Below are 23,143 nucleotides of genomic sequence, written 5' to 3'. Positions count from 1 at the left end.
AGATTGATAGCCTTGATATTAATCTGAAGAAATATTAGTAATTTTGGAAGTAGGAAGAATCATACCACGGACCTCTTTAGTTGATAGAAGAAAGTATAGTTGTAAATTCGGTTTGGGTTTTCATGTGGATAATTTTAATGTGATTGTATGGTATGAGTGATGGTGTGAATGGTGTAATATGAGGTATTAATTACATATCTTTAATGTGGTTTTTAAGTGTTGTGATTAAAATTTTGTAATAAATTTATCATTGTAAAATTTTGTAAGAAATTTATCAGTGTTAAACAAATTATATACTTTATATATTATTGTCTAGTTTGAAGTGTCTAGTCTGAAGCGTTTCCTTAGGTTTTTGGTAGTGATAATTTTGGGAACAATTAATATATTCCTTCTGTTAATATATTACCTATACTGCATGTTTTCCACCATGGGGTCTGTAAAGGGAGAGAGGGTGCTTGCATCAGCAGTGGTGGCAGTTCCATGAAGAAGGAATGGTGTCTGGGGAGCTGGTTGCCAGGGTGAGTGCAGCCGGTCATTGGGCCTTCCCATAGCTGGCCAAACATTACTTTTATTTCATACACACACAGAGACGCTGGCTGAGTACTCATGCATGCTTGAAAAATAAATGGTTCAAAAAAGGGAAAATCAAAAAATGAGATGAGGAGGGTGGAAAAAACTCCTATCTCTGAAACCCAAAGATTAACAGGTATCCAGACATGGTCTGCACTGTTTCAGACACAGTCCTTCAAAAGACTGAAAGTTCTCTGTATCCTTTTCTGAACCCAGGCCTCAATCCTAGAGACTCTAGAGACCTTCCTCCTAAAAAATAAACAAAACCAGGGAACAGCCATGGACATGCTGCTCCTGGAAGGGCAATTAAAAATTCCACACCCTAAAATGGTGGCAGCTGTTTATATACGCTGAGAGCACAATATCTCAGGCTTCACATGGGGGAGCTACAAACCCACAATAGCTACTTCTCTATTCTCTCCCCACACCAATTAAATATTCCTCTTAAGTACTAATACTGGTAGAAGTCTAAGGGGATCTCTACATATCAATGGAATAAAAAATAATGAATAATCCAAACAGTAAGAAAGGAAAGTGAAATACTAACAAATTCCCCTACATGTCAATGTTTTGGCGTATTACCTGCACTGAGGTAAAGAGTAAGTAATCTTATATTAAAAACTATGTACAATGAAAGAAAAAAAAAGAATACATATACAACATAAATAAGCATAGAGAGAGGGCAATAATGAGTCTTCTGTCAGATCTTGTAGTCCTGACTTTGCACTTTTTTACTTGTGAAACTACAAGCTTACTTTCAAAATAGATAACTTACACAGAGCAGCTGTCATGACCCAAAGCAGAATTTTGCATTCGTTTTCAAGAAGACATTGGTGTAACCTGCATGCAGTGTGTTATGCTTTGGGTGTATGTGGACCTTGGCCCGAAGTGCGAGTTGATACCGCCTGTGGAGAGGAGCCCCACAGGTCCGCACAGTCAGGAGGCGAGGTATAAGAATAGGAGAAAGCTCTGAGCACTATAGTGGGGAGATCCCCAGAGACCAGGAGGTGACCTCCGTAGGGTGATAGACTGTAAACAGTACTTGGAGTAAGGGCCTGGAGAGAGGGAGAGGCGCCAGGCAGACCACGGAGCGGTGGACACAGGAACAGCCATGCAGAAGGTCCTCCGTGAAGACAGGCCCAGAGCTGCAGCATAGTGGATGTAGACAGGAGAGCGCAGGCCAACCCACAATGGCAGGGCAGCCCGAGCCCGGTCTCAGCAGCTCATGGAAACAGGTACCTGGAGGAGAGCCGGCTGAGCAGTAGAGAAGCAGACCCGAGGAGTGGGACAGCTGGCAGTAGTTGTACACCCCGAAGCAGACCCCTTGGAATGGGGGAGCTCAAGACAGTCTCTAGAGTGATGAGCATGAACAGTCCTGATGAACACAGGCGCAACCCCGAGGAGCAGGGAAGGCCAGCCAAGAGATTCAGTAGTTGCCGCAATAGTTCCAAGGGAGACCCAAGTGGTAGAAGCTGGTAGCTGGATAGGACCCAAGAGGCACGGAGCCAGCCTTAGGAGCGGGGTAGGCCAGGGGAGCAGGTCCCCATAGGAGCTCACACTGACTCTCGAGGACCGGGTGCCAGATAGGGTCCAAGAGCTAGGCAGGTATCGGTTTCTCAGGAACAGGATGCAGGCATAAAGGACTTGTACGGAACTTGTTGCCGAGTTGGCTTGCTGGGGGTGAAGGTGGAACTTAAGTACAGGAGTACGATGACATCTACAATCAGGGATGCCCCCGAGGTTCCCGCCAAAGCGGCTTCAAAGGTGGGGCCTATGACGCGCACGCCTAGCAGGCCCGACATTGAGGTAGGAAGTAGTGGCGTCCATGTACCACGAAGAGGCCTGAGGAACGCAAAGGTGTAGGCAGGCCCATGCAGCAAGCAGACCCGGGTAGGGCAGGAGCGTGGTGCAAGCGGTGAGTACTTGTGGTCGCAGCCGTCTGCGACTGACATGCATAGCACAGTGGTAATTATAACTCTATACAGCAATAGTGTGACTGCATCAGGCTTCCAGTATATCATGGGCAACCACCATGGAAGGGCAATTGTTAACCACCAATCCTTAAAGAGGATGGAGAGGCTGAATTTTTTTAGACAACAGCCTTACTAAGGCCTAGAATCATCAAGTTACTATAAGTAAAGCAGAAATATTGCAAGATTGCATCTGCAAGAAAAAAGGGGTGAGGTTAGGAAAATAATGTAACTACCGCGTTGCATAGCTAAATAACACAACACGTGATATGGTATCATGAAGCGCGACACTGTAGCAAGTGAACATAAGAACATAAGAAAATGCCATACTGGGTCAGACCAAGGATCCATCAAGCCCAGCATCCTGTTTCCAACAGTGGCCAATCCAGGCCATAAGAACCTGGCAAGTACCCAAAAACTAAGTCTATTCCATGTAACCATTGCTAATGGCAGTGGCTATTCTCTAAGTGAACTTAATAGCAGGTAATGGACTTCTCCTCCAAGAACTTATCCAATCCTTTTTTAAACACAGCTATACTAACTGCACGAACCACATTCTCTGGCAACAAATTCCAGAGTTTAATTGTGCGTTGAGTAAAAAAGAACTTTCTCCGATTAGTTTTAAATGTGCCCCATGCTAACATCATGGAGTGTCCCCTAGTCCTTCTACTATTTGAAAGAGTAAATAACCGATTCACATCTACCCGTTCTAGACCTCTCATGATTTTAAACACCTCTATCATATCCCCCCTCAGTCGTCTCTTCTCCAAGCTGAAAAGTCCTAACCTCTTTAGTCTTTCCTCATAGGGGAGTTGTTCCATTCCCCTTATCATTTTGGTAGCCCTTCTCTGTACCTTCTCCATCGCAATTATATCTTTTTTGAGATGCGGCGACCAGAATTGTACACAGTATTCAAGGTGCGGTCTCACCATGGAGCGATACAGAGGCATTATGACATTTTCCGTTTTATTCATCATTCCTTTTCTAATAATTCCCAACATTCTGTTTGCTTTTTTGACTGCCGCAGCACACTGAACCGACGATTTCAATGTGTTATCCACTATGACACCTAGATCTCTTTCTTGGGTTGTAGCACCTAATATGGAACTCAACATCGTGTAATTATAGCATGGGTTATTTTTCCCTATATGCATCACCTTGCACTTATCCATCATTTGCATCATTTGCATCATTTGCATCATTTTATGCATCATACATCATTTTACATTTCACGTATGAATTATTTTGTTTATATATACAGGCTTCATGGATCTGTTTCTTTGAGGGTGTGTCAGGCATTGGAGAGAAAAGAGGAGAGTAGATGATTTTTGTAGTGGGAGTTTAAGAGCTTGGTCAATAGATTACCTGATTGTGATGTCTTCTGTTGTCATCTGTTTCCCTTTCCCTTTGTCTCTTGTCTTTATTTGTGTGTGAAAGTTTTTGTAATTTTGTCAAGTTTGTCTTTCTGTCTTTGTGTGTTGGAGGAGGAGTGGTGGTGGTGGTGGTGGTAGTGTGGAGGAGAGGTGATGAGGAGGAGTGATGGTGAGGAAGTGTGGTGGTGGTTCTGAAGCGTGATGAGGATTGAACGAGAGAGGTGTGGAGAGAGAGAGGAGTAGAGGCAAGAGGAGAAGAGGAGGAGGGAGAAGATGAGGTGGGCAGTGACAGGTACAGGAGTAGAGATAGGGAAGAGGGAAGGGATAGGAGGAGCTGGGGGGAAGGGGATAGGCAGGCAAATGTGGCGAGTGGAGGACTTCAGGCTAGGGATAGACAGAGAGGAGAGGAGGGGAGTTGGCAGGTCAGGTGCAGGAGGGGGGGAGGAAGGGAGGGGAGCAGGGAATAAGACTGAAAGTGAGGCTAGTGACACCTCTCCAAAAGTGGAAGTGCAACCCAGTCATGTGGCAGCCAAGCAGCAGGGTGGACTCATCTAAGGACCTTAAAACTCAGTGTAGAGGACAATAACTACAGCATGCTCTTCGGAAACTGTTCTACAAAGACATCTTGGGCAGCCAAGGGACAGATAAGGTGCACCATTGCCCAGGCCATATCCCAGTGCAGTGGAATCAGGAGGACTGGAGAGCAGGTGGCCCACTGCTACTGCAATATAAAGGCCCAGCTCAAGTGCAAGGTGGTGAGCAGGAACAAGTATCAGCCATAGCAGGGTGAAGGATCCCCTTCAGTGCCTGATAACAATGGCTGGGACTGGAAGAGGATCTGGACACCACGCAAGCTGGGGCCTGTAAGTTAAACTCACCTGTAAATGTCAAGTCTGCTACAGATGTACACATCTTTTGGCATATAATGCTCATATTGATAGATTGATGGATTCATACAAAGTGCACATCTTATGCCAAACATTACATGTCCACTTCTTAGCATTTATACTTATGTATTTCTTTATTTCTGTGGAAAATGATGATCCCATCCATGAGGTCCCCATGACCAGCAGTGTAGTCCCATGGACCAGCAGTGCAGCAGCAGCAAATACAGCTACCCTCCAAATGAACACTCAGACACAGTAGAGCAAGAAAGAGGAGGAGGAGCAGTTCTAGAAACGGCCAACAGAAGAGCACCAGCTGCTTGCACCCTTTGGATCATCCCTCAAACTGGACATGAACCTTACTCTTTCCAGCCTGATGCCATGGGACCAAGCAGGCCAGTTCCAACCTCGCTCCAGCATGCCCATTCCCCAACCAGATCTGACAGACTGACAGCCTGATCAGGTCACTAGCCCGGATATGCCAGTTTTGGGCCTGCAGAATGTGCCTCAGCCTCCACCAACAGAAACAGCAGCACCAACTGCAGAGGAACAGCAGGTCCATGAAACCATGGACCGCTTTGAGAGGAGGCATGGCCTCCAACTGCATCACATATGTATGGGCAGAGCTGGTGCAGTTGAGAAAGGTGCACATCAAGACCACTAATGCTTTTCAGGCGCACACAGCTGCCTTAACACAGAGCCTTACCACCATTTCTACTTCTGTCAACTACCTGACATTTGCTGTGATCCAGCTATTTGAAAGATTGCCTGAGCCTCCACCAGTGTCATCCCCATCCTCCCAGGAGTGAACTCCATGCAGCAGTCCTCAGCTATTGGGATGGCTCAGGGGTAGGACCCCCAAACAAATGCCACCTCCAATCAGCCAAAAGCCGAGGAGAGGAAAAGGACCATGATGCCCCCCTCCTCCAAGTAGTAACCCTTTTAAAGGGTAAGCTATTTCACTAAAAGATGACTTGTCCAAACAAGCCAGGCTAATCCTCACAACACAGTTCTTATACTGGCTAGATGGATAAAGACTTCTGGGCCTGTCCTCACTACAGAGATCCTGTGCTGGCTAGATGGAAGAAGACTTCCGAAGCCCGTCCTCACTACAGAGTTCTTGTGCCGGCTAGATTAAAGAAAACTGCTAGGCACATCATCAACACAGAATTCTGGTCTCAGCTTTCTGATGAGGATGGTCTACAGTTATCATGTGTTGTCCTGCTGCTTACTTTTTATGCCCGTTTCTATGCTTTGCCCATAGTCCTGTTTCCTTGATGCAGTCTCCAGTCACAGTCATGCTGGTATCACTTTTCATCATGTCTCATCTCCTGGTTCTGCTGCTGGTATCTCTTCTCATCATATCTTATCTGCTGGTCCTGCTGCTGGCATCTCTTCTCATCCTGCTGCCTCCAGGCTGCTGTGTCATATACTGGGGCTCATGCCTCCATACTACTGTGTCATCTCCTGGGGCTCCTACCTCTATACTGCGCTCTCCAGTTCTGGTCCTTCTACCTGATACTTGAACTCTGAGCCCTGGCCCTTAGGATGTCTCCCTTTGAATGCACTCTTTCAACATGGACTGTCTGGGCCTTCTACTTGAACTCTGCTGCAATGGCCTTAGGCTGTTCCCCCCTTTAAGTGAATTCTTTCAACATGGCCTATCTGGGCCTTCACTTGCCATTACATAGTTGTGCTGATATCAGGTCTAACCTTAGAGCTGTACTATAGCTATCAGGTTGCCACATCTACTTTTTATGGCATTGCTGTAATTGTGATTTTGAGAAAGGATATGATAATAATACTGTATGTCATGTTGCCATTTGTAACTATGTTTGTACAGTTCTACAGTAAATATGCTGGCTATTTCAGTTGCAATGTCTTGTGCAATTTTATCTCTTGTCCTTGCAGAATGTGATTACTAAAGATATTGACTTTCTGTTGACTACAAATGTATAAGAAAGTGGTCACATGTTTTGAAACTTAAATTTTTGGTAGTGTCTTTTCAATGTGAGATTATTTTGTTAAGGGTCACTAGTAAAAGGTTTGGGACCCACATCACCTTGCATGCTAGAGTGTCATTGGCCATTGTAACTAGGCACATGTCTCAAATGCAAGGCCATATGACCTAGGCCATTAAACAGAAAGCTTATTGTATGCTAGTAGATTCTTGGTGGGCTACGAGCGGCGCCCATCCTGCTCATGGCCCAGAGAAGCACATACTCAGCGGGCCACAAGCAGTGTCTCAGTGAATGAGGTAGGAGTCCGGGTCGGGGCACAACCTGGGAGCCCGCAGGCCTAAGGCAGAAGGTTCAACTAGGCTGCCTAATATTCTTGCACTGGCCCTGGGAAAAAGTGAATTATTTCAAAATAGAAAAACAATGGGACAAGGTACGATGCAAAGGGAGAGATTTACCAATTAGAAAAAACGACAATCACATACGAGCATAGAGATCTTTCTCATTGGTCAAATTAACAGCCAATCCTATGTACAACCAGTTAGTTGATTTTTAAGAAACAATCTATTACTCTACAGCAGAGCTTTCCAAACTTTTCATGTTGGTGACACACTTTTTAGACAAACGTAATTTCGGGACACAGTAATTCAGTCTACTAGCAAACCAGAGGTTAAAGGTTGAACGAACAAAATGTATTTCGACAATTTACGTATGTTTCCTTAAATATATACATAATAAAATGTTTCACGACACAACCTATCTTGTGAAAACCTTTCATTTATATTTAAAATATATAATATTCCAAGATTAATGTTATTGTTATAATTTATGAATAACAATAATAAAACAAAGTTATTGTGTTATTCAATTTAGCTCTTTAATGAGATATATGAACTTGATGGGATGAACACAGCTTTTGAATATTTGGTGTTAATAAAAAAGTCCAAAGGGTCTTCTGCGTAATTTTAAAAAGCTGGCCAGTTTCACACTATAAAATTATTGATAGCCTCATTCAACTAATTATATATGGCTATGAGAGTGAAGTCTGGAATTTATAGGAAGGGACAGAATGTCAATATAAATCCTGCACCTCCAGTTCTGTAACTCTGTGCATCCACTGAAATTCCCCCAAACAATGGAGCTTGAATGTTTCCCTTATAGCTCATCATACTGAAAGATATTTTCAAATGCTGGTGTCACCTCACAGTAACAGCAGCACAAACACCTTCCACTGCCAGGCACATTGTAAACTAAAATAAAACCTTGTAAAAAAGACACTCAAAATCTATACTGCAATCCCATTGTAACATAACAGTAATAACACCAAGGATTCAAACAACAATAACCCTACCTGTGAAAAAGCAAGGGTAAATATTATACTGGGTCCTAGAATACCAATACACCACCTACTGAGGAAACAAAACAAACCAGATTGCTATAGATCCCTATGCTAGCAAAATCTCTCATAATGGTCACACACAGAGAGCAGAGACAGACCCTCACCAAATACAGAATACAAAATAAAGGAGCACAAATTAGACAAAAACTGAAATGGAAACCCCAAGAAGCCAGACTCTGTGTATTAACAATGTAAAAACAGAACCACCATTCCTCATAAAACAAATAAAATCAAGAAACATAAAGCATCAATTATAATAGTAAAACCATACTAATAAAATAATATTTTAAAAGTACTGATAAATAGAATTTCTATTAATTAAAATCATATACATTTTTTTACAATTTCCCAAACACCAATAAAATATTTCAAAACAGCACATATATCAAATAACACTCAATAATTAAAACTAATAAGGATTTTAAAAAGCCCCTGCTGTCCATACATGGGAGCTCTTGATTTCCAGTCACCCTGATATTGTCCAGGATTAGGAGGTTATCCTCTCTCACACAGACTCACATGTCCATTCTCTCTCACACATACACTGTCACATACATACACATTCATGCTCTTATACCCACCATAACCTCTCGCTCTCACAGACACTGACACACTCTCAGGCTCTAAGACTCTCCCCCTCCACACACACCCCCTACACAAACTCTTACTCCCCTGGATTTTCTCATACACACTCTCTCTGGCTCCCTCACATACACACAAACACACACACCCAGGCAAGTTCCCAATCATTCTCACACAAACACACACCCAGGCAAGCTTCCAGTCATTCTCACACACTGAAACTGACCCCCAGGCAGGCTCCCATTCATGTTCACACACACACACATATACTACACACTGGCCGGCACCTATTCTCACACTTACAAACCCCAGGAAGACACCCATACATTCTCATACACAAACACACCCTCAGGCAGGCACCCATGCATTCACACACATACACCCCTAGGCAGATTCCCATTCATACACATGCACACTAAAGGCAGACCCCCTCTCTTTCTTTTGCCAGCAACCTCAGAGCCTCTCTCATTCCTCTGCTGCCACTGTCACTGATGCCGCATGGCTATTGGGGAGGCGCTTATTGCTGCTATTGGCACTGAAGCCCATTCTGCTGCCGCCTCTGTGCAGGCCCCATGGGTTTCCACTTCCTCTATGTTGATCTCGTACATTGTGAGATCCGCATAAAGTGCTACTCTTGCACATTACCAAAGATTACATGTGCCAATCAGTAAAAAGTAATTTATTTCTTTTTTTTTACCTTTGCTGTCTGAACTTAGTTTCTAATCGGTTGGTCACAAGCTTTTTTGTTCCACCTCCCCTTTCTTATTTTTTTGCCAATTCCTTTCATATTGTCTTTTTTTCTATTTCTTTTCTCTCCATCTATCTTCTTCCCTCAAACATTCAGAAAGGTTCTCATTCTCACATGCTTTCTCTCTCTCTCTCTCTCACACACACACACACACACACAGGCTCTCACTCTCACATGCTCTCTCTCATACAATCATTCATACAGTCTCTCTCTTGCAAATGCTGTCTGACTCTCACACACCCAGGCTCTCTCTCACTCCCTCATGCTGTCTTGCTCAAGCACAGGCTCTCACTATCACATGCTCTCTCTCATACAATCATTCATACACAGTCTCTCTCTTGCACATGCTGTCTGACTCTCACACACCCAAGCTCTCTCTCACTCTCTCATGCTGTCTTGCTTAAGCACAGGCTCTCACTGTCACATGCTCTCTCTCATACAATCATTCATACACAGTCTCTCTCTTGCACATGGTGTCTGACTCTCACACACCCAGGCTCTCTCTCACTCCCTCATGCTGTCTTGCTCAAGCACAGGCTCTCACTATCACAGGCTGTCTCTCGCACACACATACAGGTTCTCACATGCTGTCTCTGCAAACATTTAGGTCCTCACTCCCATACCCAATCTCTCAACGCACCTCATACACGCACACAATCTCTCAACTCATCTCATGCACACACTCTACGGGCCCTCAGCCTCTCTCTTACCTCTGGGCCTCCTCTTCACGGGTCGCTGCAGGACGGGCTCTGCAGCGGCCCTGATCTTCTCGGGCTGATCGCGGGGGCGGAGGCCCTGATATTTTCGGACCAATCCGCGGTGGGGGCCTCCTCCTCTTCTCACAAGCTGTAATGACACTGCTCCTCTTCTGCATGCGGCTGATTCTCCTCCCCCTTTCTGCCCGTGCGGCTCCGGCAACATTTTCCTTCCGGGGCCGCGTGGACAGGAAGGAGGCGGAGCATCTGCACGTTTTGCCGTGACCTTGTTCTTCAGGCCGTGGTGAGGTGAGCTCCACCACGGTCCTCTCGATCTTCCTGCTGTGTGTCTGCGGCACACAGCACAGCGATTCTTTATTGCTCAGCCGCCAGTGGGATGAGGTCCACTGGCGGCCGCATTGGCTCGCACTTGCCGGTGTGTCACGTGCACCGGGCTTGCGCGACACACCGGCACACCTCAGGCGACACACTAAAGTGTCGCGACACTCACTTTGGAAAGCTCTGCTCTACAGTTTTTATAATTCCTGAAGTGCAAAAGTTGTAGAAACATTTAATGGTCCAATCTATATATTCTGTTTTGAAATTCATGTGATAAATGTTTCCTTTATATCAATATAATGTCAGATTGTGCCCATGCATTAGAGATATCAGGAGGGCATCTGCCATGGTAAAATTTAATGTGTTCAATGAAGGATTTCTAAATAATTTTAAAAGTAACAGCATTTGTTAGACTTTAAAATTTTACTAGCTTTTATTCAATCATGTTGCATTCTTCTTTTAGATTTAGTGCCATGATGCAGCAATTATGAAAAACGTTTCTGCAACTTTTGCACTTCAGAGGAAGCTTGGATAAAAGAGCTCCTTATGAGAAGTTCATGTGATACTGTTTGTTAAAAAAAAATCATAGAAATATCAAGACTGAGAGAAATAGTTTCATTGATTTCTCAGAAGTGCATTGCAATCTGTATGAGTCAATTTAGGAACATTTGTTGTGTCTGTTCAGTTGGATATGAGGTGAACAATTTTAGTATGAGACCATCATGCCAACTGATTTTAATCTGGCAAGAAGGATGGAGTGGTCTAGTGTGTCAAACACTTATGTTATATCCAATAACACCATGATGTAATCAATGTTAGTATCAAAACCTCATAATAGAGTGTCAAATGATGATGAAGTAGGGTCTCAGTATTAAAGCCCTTTCTGAACCCATGCTGGTGTGGGTCAATGATTGCATTTGCATCTAGAAATTCATATAGCTGGTTCAGTACTGTCATTTCAAGTATCTTTGTTAAAAAGGGTAAAGAGGAAATTGGTTTGAAATTTGAGAATTCTAAAATGTCTGAGTTACGGGGTTTTTTGGCATTGGTCTTACTGAGGCCTGTATTAGAGTGCAGAAGGTACTAATCCTGTGGTAAGTGACAAATTTACAATATCTGAGATCACTTGAGAGATTTCTTGTCATGCAATTTTTAATGTGCCCTTGGGACATGGATTTAAAGAAGAAGAAGAATTATTCATCTTGGCTAAGAATTATTGTATTTCTTCAGACGAGACTAAAGAGAAGGAGTCCCATTGAGAGTCAGTGCTATAAATTGAAATTTTGATGGGCACTGACAAATGAGAGAAACTATGTTTGATTTTTTTGGTTTAATCAATAAAAAAGGAGGATATTTGATTACAGTATTCACAGGTTACCAAGATATTTTCAGGATGTCTCTGAGAGGTCAGTGATCTTAATATATATTGAATACTTCAACTGTGTTGTTACCATCATGCAGCAATTTGAGAAAGGTAATACTTTTTTTTTTTCTAGCATTGATTTGAGTTAATTTCCCATAATTGGGAATTATACCAGTGAATATTATGTTTTCTTGTGATTCAAATTGTTTTTTTCAGGGGAAATCTAATTCAGTGCACTGCTCATAATGTCATTCCAGTCATCAAATGCTTGATCAGTATCAATTAGAACTATGTCTGTAAGCATATTGGAAACAGTTGCTTTAAAATTGTCTGGGTCTGTGTGGCCCCCTTCTCTTAACTTCTGATGGTGATTGTTTTGTGAGTGATTTTGCTTCCTTACGGTACAGTGAACTGTGAGCAAATGATGATTAGACCATAGAATCATATGGTTCTCTATATCAGCTTTTGGATGTGCTAATAATTCAGGGTTGATAAATGTTTTGTGCATAGGTTTGCTAGATCCTCAGGTTTTGCCCAATCTTGTATACCTATGCTGGGGGGGGGGGGTGTTTCCCATGTATGCCCTTGCAATCCATAATGATCAGCTTATAAGAACTGGCCAAGCATTCATCTACCCTCCCCCTGTTTCCCGTCTGTTATATTTATATATAAATAGCAATAATATTCACTTCAGATAGGATATCATAGGTAAAAGTGGTTATATATTCTCTTAGCTATAATAACATAATATATTTCTTCTAGCAATAATAAAATAGATTATAATAGAGCACAACATAAAATATAAATGGTAATAAAGAGCATATTGAATAGAGAGCTAAGCTAAGCTACATACAATCGGTGGCAAATTACTTCCCTGAGAAAATCAGCTCTAGGAGGTGATCACTGCAGGCAGAGTCTCTAGTTAGTTGAAGAGTTAACTGTGCTGGGAAGTGCTTCACATGACCAGCTGTGTCTTCATTTTCAATGGCCAGTCTGCACTTAATTTCCTGTCCTTTGTCTCCAACCTTTATTCATGCTGGGTGTGTCACTATGGTCTTAGCATTCTGCCCTTCTCGCATTACAATTGTTTGTGCCACTGTCCCTGGTCTTCCTCTCTTAATAGTTGTGACACACAATGACATGTCTCCTTTTCTGGTCTGGCATTTGCCCTCTATTGCCATCTTTAACCCCTCTGGTACAATTATTCACAGATTACTCATTTTCCCAACTATGTTTATGATCCTAGAAGCAATGCCTGCATTGCATAGCATGCTGTTTCCTGCCATGTGGTTCACAAACATTTCAAAGCAGCAGATTATCATCACTAATTAATTACTATAAACAAGCTCACAGATGCTTAAGACATACATTGCTTTACATTAAGCATTTTAAAGGCAGCACCGGTATCTGTTTAGATAGCCAAAGGGTCACAAATCTTATACAGGAAGATCACACTTTTCCAGACTTTGCATTAACCCTCTTGTTCCTCTGTCTGTGAACAAGCATTCTTTAAACACAGCCCCAACCCTGTATCAAACATTAAGCCTTTGCAGTATATCTGTTTCTCTATAAATTCTGTGCATTGCACACCAAAAGGAATATGTCTAACATTCACCAAGGTTAATTAAAAGAATCCTCAGTGGCAAGGACAACAACAGTCTGCAGTTCCAAAATGTGGCCAGCATAGTCTAAACCAATAAGGGTAGAAAATTGTTGGCACACAGTAAGGAATCATTCAGACCATGGGGTATTGGTATACATGCAAGACACTTAGAAAGATTACCAGACTCGGCCGATTAAGTGACAAGTTCAACAAATGAATTCACCATATTCAGGGAATGCCCTGTCCTTTGATGAGCAGGTAGAGAGACAATCTCTGCACTAATTTTTATGGATAGGGCACCAAAATATTTGTCACACACAGAGGAACTGTAAGTATAAGTCTCGATACTAATCATACATATAAAACTAAACAATAGAATTATGTAGCATAAATAAAAGAGTCCACAAAAGGTGGCTGTAATCAGGAGACATCCTTGAGGTATGTGTTTCAGAGTTCTCTTTGTGCAAGTGTTCCAGGGATCCTCTTTGTGCTAGTTCCCTGGAAGTTGGATGTCTCATGAATTTCAACCAAAGCAATACTGGGTCAGACCAAGGGTCCATCAAGCCCAGCCTCCTGTTTCCAACAGTGGCCAATCCAGGCCATAAGAACCTGGCAAGTACCCAAAAACTAAGTCTATTCCATGTAACCATTGCTAATGGCAGTGGCTATTCTCTAAGTGAACTTATAGCAGGTAATGGACTTCTCCTCCAAGAACTTATCCAATCCTTTTTTAAACACAGTTATACTAACTGCACTAACCACATCCTCTGGCAACAAATTCCAGAGTTTAATTGTGCGTTGAGTGAAAAAGTTCTCCGATTAGTTTTAAATGTGCCCCATGCTAACTTCATGGAGTGCCCCCCAGTCTTTCTACTATCCAAAAAGAGTAAATAACCGATTCACATCTACCCGTTCTAGACCTCTCATAATTTTAAACATCTCTATCATATCCCCCCGCAGTCGTCTCTTCTCCAAGCTGAAAAGTCCTAACCTCTTTAGTCTTTCCTCATAGGGGAGCTGTTCCATTCCCCTTATCATTTTGGTTGCCCTTCTCTGTACCTTCTCCATCACAATTATATCTTTTTTGAGATGCGGCGACCAGAATTGTACACAGTATTCAAGGTGCGGTCTCACCATGGAGCGATACAGAGGCATTATGACATTTTCCGTTTTATTCACCATTCCCTTTCTAATAATTCCCAACATTCTTTTTGCTTTTTTGACTGCCGCAGCACACTGAACCGATGATTTCAATGTGTTATCCACTCTTCTCCAGCTGCCAGTCACGCTGCACGCCGCCCAGCTCGAGTCAGCCCTCCCCGCACGATCGGCGCCGGCCCATCAGGACCAGGGGAGGTGGACCCGAGGCAAGGATCCCAAACAAAAAAGAACACAGGCAAGGGATCTCCTTTTTTGAAATAAAAATACAGTGAAGCGCGCTATCCGGCGAGCCCGCCCCCAGAACCCCAACGTCACGACCGGCTCCCTGAAGGCCCTTTAAAGGGCTGCAACGCCTCCAGGCGTGCTCTCTCTGCTCCGGCTGCCGGTCACGCTGCACGCCGCCCAGCTCGAGTCGGCCCTCCCTGCGCGATCGGCGCCGGCCCATCGGGGCCAGGAGAGGTGGACCCGAGGCAAGGATCCCAAACAAAAAAGAACACAGGCAAGGGATCTCCTTTTTTGAAATAAAAATACAGCGAACCGCACTATCCGGCGAGCCTGCCCCTGGAACCCCGACATCACGACCGGCTCCCTGAAGGCCCTTTAAAGGGCTGCAACGCCTCCAGGCATCGCGCGACAAAGGGGCCAGCCCCTTTGTGCACCCCTTCGTGCACTCCGTTCGTACACTCCAGACTTTGAGGATTTCCCCACCAATCTTTCTCACAGCTTTCAACTAACTTACAACCTCCGAGTTCTTTCGCCCAGCACTGCCCTACAATTGACTTCACTCCACCAACACTCAGAAACCTCTCTCTGACATCTATCGCTTAGTACGGCAGCAACCAACTAGTCTCTGATTTCACTTGCCCGGTACGCATCCTCTGACCTCTATCATGCAGTACCCCAGCTACAAAAGAGAAAATATAGTCACTGAATAAGGAGAGATCACAATCTAGGAACATAGACAAAATCCTTGCTGGAATGCTTCTGCTGACAATTATTCTTTCTTGACCTAAATTCTACTGAAGGACTTTTAATTCCATAGCAGCTGATTAGGCCATTCAGTACCTAACTGAGCAATACTTGTCCAGCTTCTCTCAACATGAACACTTTCCACATTCCAATTCTTAAATACTCAAACTTCACCACCAAAATTAGGAATACTTCGTTATACACCTCATACCACAACTCACTCATTCCAATCATGATTTCTCCCATCACACAAATCATTGGATTAATGACCTTCTCAATCCTACTTTTGAACACATAATCTCTATTAAAAAAGGCCACCTTACTAGGAGATATTCTTACTGATGAATCCCCCGATATATGTGCAATCACTGAGACCTGGTTAAAAAGTTCAGATGTCGCTATTATAAATCAACTACCAACGGACTTATACAACATTTTTTCGATCCCGAGACCAAAAAAGAAAGGAGGTGGACTCTTACTGGCTACAAAAAAGAAATTCAAGCTCACCCTCCAACACATCGCACCCATTCAAAAGATTGAGATTGGTCTCTTTAAATCAAAAGATCTACAAATTTGTTTAATTTATGCCCCCCCTAGCATATTAGAAAAAAATCCGTCTCTACTTACTGAATATATTGCTAAACACATTGACATCAGCATACCCGCAATCATTCTAGGAGACCTAAACCTCCATCTTGACCGATCCCCTCTTACTCCAGCATGTGAGGCCACCCTTGCTACGCTAAATGCCCTTGGTTTCAAACAAATTGTTTCAGGTCCCACACACAAGGCAGGACACACCCTGGATGTTATTTTTATGAGCTCTCTCTTACACACTGAACACCCCCAATGCACCCCCATACCCTGGTCAGACCACTACCGAGTTGACACCAGCTGCACTGTCAACAGCAACCCCCAAACGCCACCCTCTAAGAAAAGAACCATAAATTTCAGGAAAAAATGCAAAACTGAAGACATCATTGAAGCAATTACAGAGGATCTCCATAATCTTGACCTCTCTGACGCCAACTCGGCCTGTTCCTCTTGGCACCAACTTACCAGCAATATTGTAAACCGACTCTGTCCACTACTCACAAAGGAGATTGGCACTGAGAAGAAAGATAAAAAAACCCTGGTACACCACAGACCTTAGAGGAATGAAAGTAGAACTCCGCAAATTGGAAAAGAAATGGCGCAGAAACCAAGATGCAGCACAACTACAAAAATACAAATTTCTACTCCACCAGTATCGTAAAACCACAGATGAAGCCAAGAAAAACTATTATACAACAAGAATCCATCAATACCAGTTTAACCCTCGTGCCCTCTTCCAATATGTATCTAGTATAATTACCCCTCCTATAAACACCAACTCAGACAACGAAGATGAATACAAATGTGAGAAGCTAGCTACATACTTCCACAACAAAGTTACTAACATCATGACCCGCTTCACCATGCCCTCACTGCCAGTACCCATAACGCCAACTAATACCATAATCTCCTCAGCTACTCTCTCAAATTTTGAAACAACAACTGCATCAGAAATTGAAGCAATCCTTAAAACAATCAAACCAGCCATACATCCCATTGATATAATGCCTACAAAAACACTACTCTCCATTCCTACAAGGATTGCACCTCCCATTTCTAATATTATAAACAAATCAATATCATCGGGTACATTTCCAACACAGCTCAAACATGCAATAATAAAACCTACACTCAAAAAAGCGGACCTGGACCCTTCAGAACCGGCCAACTATCGTCCAGTATCAAACCTCCCATTCTTGTCTAAAATTATGGAGAAAATCATCAACAAACAACTCACAGATTTTCTAGACAAAAACCTATTACTCTTCCCATTGCAATATGGCTTCCATAAGAACCATAGTACGGAAACTCTGCTAGTCTCTCTCTCAGATGCTATTCTAAAAACCCTCGATACTGGTCATTCCTACTTACTAGCCCTTCTCGATATCTCTTCTGCATTTGACACTGTAAACCACCATACACTCCTCTCCCGCCTCTCACAGATTGGCGTTACAGGCACTGCTCTATCATGGCTCCAATCTTTCCTGAAGGATAGAACATACAGTGTTAAAATAGACCGCCATTTATCTAAACCCAGAAAATTGGCACAAGGTGTTCCACAAGGTTCTGCTCTTTCATCTACACTTTTTAACATTTACCTATCTCCTCTCTGTCAACTCCTGGGGAAACTGGATCTCCCACATTTCATGTACGCAGATGATGCACAGATCCTCATCCCCATCAACGATTCCCTCACTAATGCACTAAAAATCTGGGATACTGCTCTGGTGGATATTAAAAAATTACTTACTGAAAACTTCCTGGCTATAAACACTACCAAAACAGAGCTCCTAATCATCACATCCCACCATAACATCCTCTCGAACATCTCTCAACATTCACCACAGGATTATCTCAAACTCCAGCAAGTCTGCAGTCTTGGTGTTATCATTGACCAGCAGTTTTAATTAAAGAAATTCCTCTGCTACTATCAAAAACGGATTTTTCAAGCTACATACGCTAAAAAGAATCAAACCTCTTCTACATCCACATGACTTCCGGACAGTTGTACAAGCTACAGTATTATCAAAAATTAGATTACTGCAATGCCATATTACTTGGTCTCCCTAAAAACACCATACAACCTCTACAGATGTTACAAAATGCTGCAGCACGCTTACTCACGAACTCGCACCGCCATGAACACATTACTCCTGCGCTCATGTTCCTTCACTGGCTTCCTGTTGCATCCAGAATTTTATTCAAAGTTCTTACTCTCATTCACAAGTCAATTTACAACCAAGATATGCAATGGTTCTCTGATCATTTCATATTCCGTACATCAAAAAGACCGATAAGGAAAATGCACCAAGCCAAACTCGCCTCCTCTGCATTTAAACACATCAAACACGTTGCCACCAGAGAATGCTCATTCACTATTACCGGAACTGACATTTGGAACAAAATGCCCACTGACTTGCGTCTAGAACCCTGCCACAAAAAATTCAAGCAGAACCTTAAAACCTGGCTGTTTGAACAAGCTTTCTCACTATGAACACCCGTATCGAAATCGCCAATCACTCAACCCGGTTATACTGATACATGATCTCTCGAATATTCATTTCTCTTTATAATTTGACTATTTACTGTATATTGCTGCGATGCTTGACTTTCATGCTCTATTACCTTACTTCCTTTTTAAATGGCCATTAACATTCAATTATTATTGTCATTAATTTAATTGTTCTGTGTTGTTAATTATTTTTGTCTGTTCTTAATGGATATTTAAATTGTTCACATTAGTTCATTTTATCTGTAAAGCTTGTTGCTAATGTTATTGTTTTGTTTTTTTGTAAACCGAGGTGATGTTATTAACGTGCCGCGGTATAGAAAAAATCTCTAAATAAATAAATATGACACCTAGATCTCTTTCTTGGGTTGTAGCACCTAATATGGAACCCAACATTGTGTAACTATAGCATGGGTTATTTTTCCCTATATGCATCACCTTGCACTTATCCACATTAAATTTCATCTGCCATTTGGATGCCCAATTTTCCAGTCTCACAAGGTCTTCCTGCAATTTATCACAATCTGCTTGTGATTTAACTACTCTGAACAATTTTGTGTCATCTGCCCTCAGGAAATTCCTCAACATCAACAGTTAAAACCTTTGGCATTGGTTTTTCAAAAATTGCAGGTACTGCAGCTCCATGTTATCACAGTTGGCTTAATCTGAACATGCTCTGGGGCTACACCTGGTGTAAGAGTCATGTGTTATCCTAGTAACTGCATAACCTTAGTAATTATGGCGTGTGAATCCTTGCCCCCTGCTACTGAAAATATAGTGGCAAGTGTCTGGGCAATTGGGATCATTTCTGGCCCAGCTGCTAGCATCCAAGCCTTTTGATAACTGGGTGGAACTAGCAAATCATTTCGCTGATGCAGAGGGTGCTTTGTTGTGATAGCCCTACGGGCAGCCAGATTCTGTAGCACTTTAATTCCCTCTGCCTTACTTTCCATCGCATACCACCAGGATCATAGGTAAGGGATGCTTCATTTGGGAAAAATGTGCTCAATGGTTCAAGTAGGAGAGTGCACAAAAGAACTCTCCCCTCTGTTCCTCCTCCCCTCTGCAAATATCTGTGGTTAACAGTGAATGCATGGAAAAGGGATTCATAAATCCAAAATCCCTGGCTGTTACTTCCAGCGTTAGAGCTCCTGACATGGATAAATGTGCTACCCAGGGGAGAATCCCATCCCCAGGCTGCTGCCTCAAGGATGATTAAATCACCCGGCCTCATATTCGAACATGCCCCTTGTTTACTCCCTGAACTTATCCCAGTCTCTCTCATTGGTCCCACATATTCTAAATATGGTGGTTTGGGGGTTCCCTTATTCTTCAGGGCCATGAATTATGTATTCTTCCTACTGGATGGTGTGGGCCTCACCCCCTCATTCACGTCTATCAGAGTCACTTCCTCATTTGTCTTCCCTGTCTCAAGAGTGCACGTTTTAACAGAAGGGCTCACACAGGAAGAAGAAGGGATGGGACCATCAAAAATGTCCAAATCTAAAGGGGCACCCATGACCACCTGAGGAATCTTAACAGAGTTTACTGCTACTCCAGATTGCAATCAGGTAGACAAGAGCTATAAATTAGCTTCCCCCTTTTGGACAACAGTAGCTGCACACTGTTTGGCAGTTTCCTTTGCTGACACGGCAAAGTTGATGAGTACCTCCTGGTGCCATACCCTGATGTTTAGCTCCTCCTTCTTGCTCTTCAAAGCAGCCACATCCTCTTGGAGGGCAGTGACCTGCTTAACAAGGCTTTGACAGGAAGCCAAGAAAACCCAACATGCTCTGGTAGACCCATGGACACCGCTCACCTTCAGGTGTGAAAGCACATCGGCCTTAGCAAGGGAAGTGCTTGGTGTGATGCTACCAATTCTGTGTCCCAGGGTTCCTGGGTACATTTTGTGCAGTGGAGAATTTGGGCTATGGCAAACCAGGATTCATGCCCTGTCCAGCCTGGCACTAGGACCTGCATATCTTGTTTTTTCTTCTGGAACATCCTCAGTAACATTGCCATGTCCCTAACAGAATGGGAAGTACAGCTCCTGTCACCCACCTTCTCTAATGGGTGGGGCATACCTCCCCACACCCCAGAATTAGGCAAAATGACCAAAGGATCCCACCGCTGACAAAATAATATGGGATCCCATCTCTGCCACCAAGTGTTTTGTGCATAGGTTCAATAAATCCCTCAAGGTTTGCCCAATCTTGTATACCTATGCTGGGGGGGGGTTTCCCATGTATGCCCTTGCAACCCATAATGATCAGCTTATAAGAACTGACCAAGCATTCATCTACCCTCTCCCCTTTTCCTGTCTGTTATATTTCTATATAAATAGCAATAATATTCAGAGAGAATAATCATGTGTAAGGGTGGTTTTATTTTCTTTTAGCTATAATAACATAATATATTTCTTCTAGCAATAATAAAATAGATTACAATAGAGTACAATATAAAATACAAACAGCAATAAAGAGCATATTGAATAGAGAGCTAAGCTAAGCTATGTACAATTGGTGGCAAATTATTTCCCTGAGAAATTCAGCTCTAGGAAGCGATCACTGGAGGCAGAGTCTCTAGGCCAGGGATGGCGAACTCCTGTCCTCGAGGGCCAAAAAACAGGCCAGGTTTTCAGGATATGCACAATGAGCGCACGTATGAGAAAGATTTCCATCCAGTGGAGGCAGTGCATGCAGATCTTTTTCATGTATATTCATTGTGCATATCCTGAAAACCTGGCCTGATTGCGGCCCTTGCGGACTGGAGTTCACATCTCTGCTCTAGGCAGTCAAAGAGTTAACTGCAGACAGGATCTCTAGGCAAATGAAGTCACTGCATGGGAACAGGAATATTGGGAAACCAGCACTGGGAAGTGCTTCACATGACCAGCCGTGTCTTTAGTTTCGATGGCCAGTCTGCACTTAACTTCCTGTTCTTTGTCTCTGACCTTTATACATGCTGGACATGTCACTCTGGTCTTAGCATTCTTCCCTTCTCAAATTGCAATTGTTTGAGCCACTATCCCTGGTCTTCCCCTTATTGGTTGTGATAAGTAATGACATGTCTCCTTTTCCGGTCTGGCATTTGCCCCCTCTGTCTTCTATTGCCATCTTTAACCCTTCTAGTACAATTATTCACAGTTTGCTCTTTTTCCCAACTATGTATATGATCATAGAAGCAATGCCTGCATTGCATAGCACACTGTTTCCTGCCATGTGGTTCACAGAGCATTTCAAAGCAGCAGATTATCAACGCCAATTAATTACTGCAAAGGAGCTTACAGCAGCTTAAAACAGACCCAGGCCAAAAATATACAGTGCACTCAGCTGAGCACACTGTTTAACACAGTTTGGACGCGCGTCCATAACCGTTTAAACAATAAGGGGTTTAGCATGTCCATAATGCGCCCAAAGCTAATAGCACTCATCACATGCAAATGCATGTTGATGAGGGTATTAGCCCTTCGCCTGTGATACAAAAAAAAATGTGCATCCAATCTACATATTTTATGCAATATTAAGTCAGAGGAACCAAAGGTAAAAAATAAACAATAAGTATAAAAAAGTATGCAGGCAGAGTCAGGTTAGGAAAACAGATGCTCGGTTTTACCAGGCATCCATTTTCCTAACCTGACCCACCTGTTGGTTTGGAAAACAGGCGCTAATTGCTGGCATAGGTACAGCATGGTTTCCTTGTTGAACCCGAACCTACACATGACTTGCTCCTCTGAGAGATCCATAAACTGTGTTCTAGTCTTGTATACCCTGTATAAGGGGTACCTCTCCCTCCTCAGCCGTATAGTGTCAGTAGAGTCATCTTGAAAATGGACTCTCTAACATTGACTAGCTAACCCTTGTATCTTGCAGGTACATACACTGTCCCTGTATGCCCCAATGTGTTGTTCTAACCCCAGTATAAACATAAGTCCTATTTAGCAGACAGTAAGGCCCTGTCTATCCTAGGATTGCTCTGTCCCCCTCCTCAGTCTGTCCTTGAAACTCACCTCTATGCCCTACAGTTTCCCAATGTCCCCCAGAAAGTCCCAGTCTGTCACAGATACACCCCCTTATATTTTCTGGCCTGTTCCTGTGTCCAGTCACCTAGAGTAGCCAAGCCACGAAATGCCAAGCTGCTAAGCAAAATTAAAGTTAGCTCTAGTATGCATAAATAAGCAGTAGCAAATGTATGTGTGAATATGCATATATATGTGTGTAAACATACACACAAACATTGCTTTAAAAATAGGTCATTACATGTGTTTGCATAACTACACCCCTGAAACGCCCCTTTTTTGCTCACATACAAGTACCTGAGCATGTGCATATACACACGTATGTGATCCCTTTTTAAAATAAGGATTACATGCACTCAGGCGACATACACTTGTATATGACCCTTTTTGCTTGAGTAACCCTTTGAA

At 43.0% G+C, this 23,143-nt stretch overlaps 1 protein-coding gene across 1 annotated transcript in view; it reads left to right on the top strand.

Moving 5' to 3' along the window:
• The window catches only part of LOC115083308 (taste receptor type 1 member 1-like), a 180,743-nt gene that overhangs the window by 102,956 nt on the left and 54,644 nt on the right, over positions 1-23,143 (top strand). The gene's annotated exons all lie outside the window — the stretch shown is intronic.

This window comes from Rhinatrema bivittatum, chromosome 2, assembly GCF_901001135.1.
Source record: "Rhinatrema bivittatum chromosome 2, aRhiBiv1.1, whole genome shotgun sequence".
In the NCBI taxonomy this organism is placed as follows: Eukaryota; Metazoa; Chordata; class Amphibia; order Gymnophiona; family Rhinatrematidae; genus Rhinatrema; species Rhinatrema bivittatum.
Note: the sequence above shows the minus strand (reverse complement) of the source record. Positions and strands in the feature narration are given on the sequence as shown.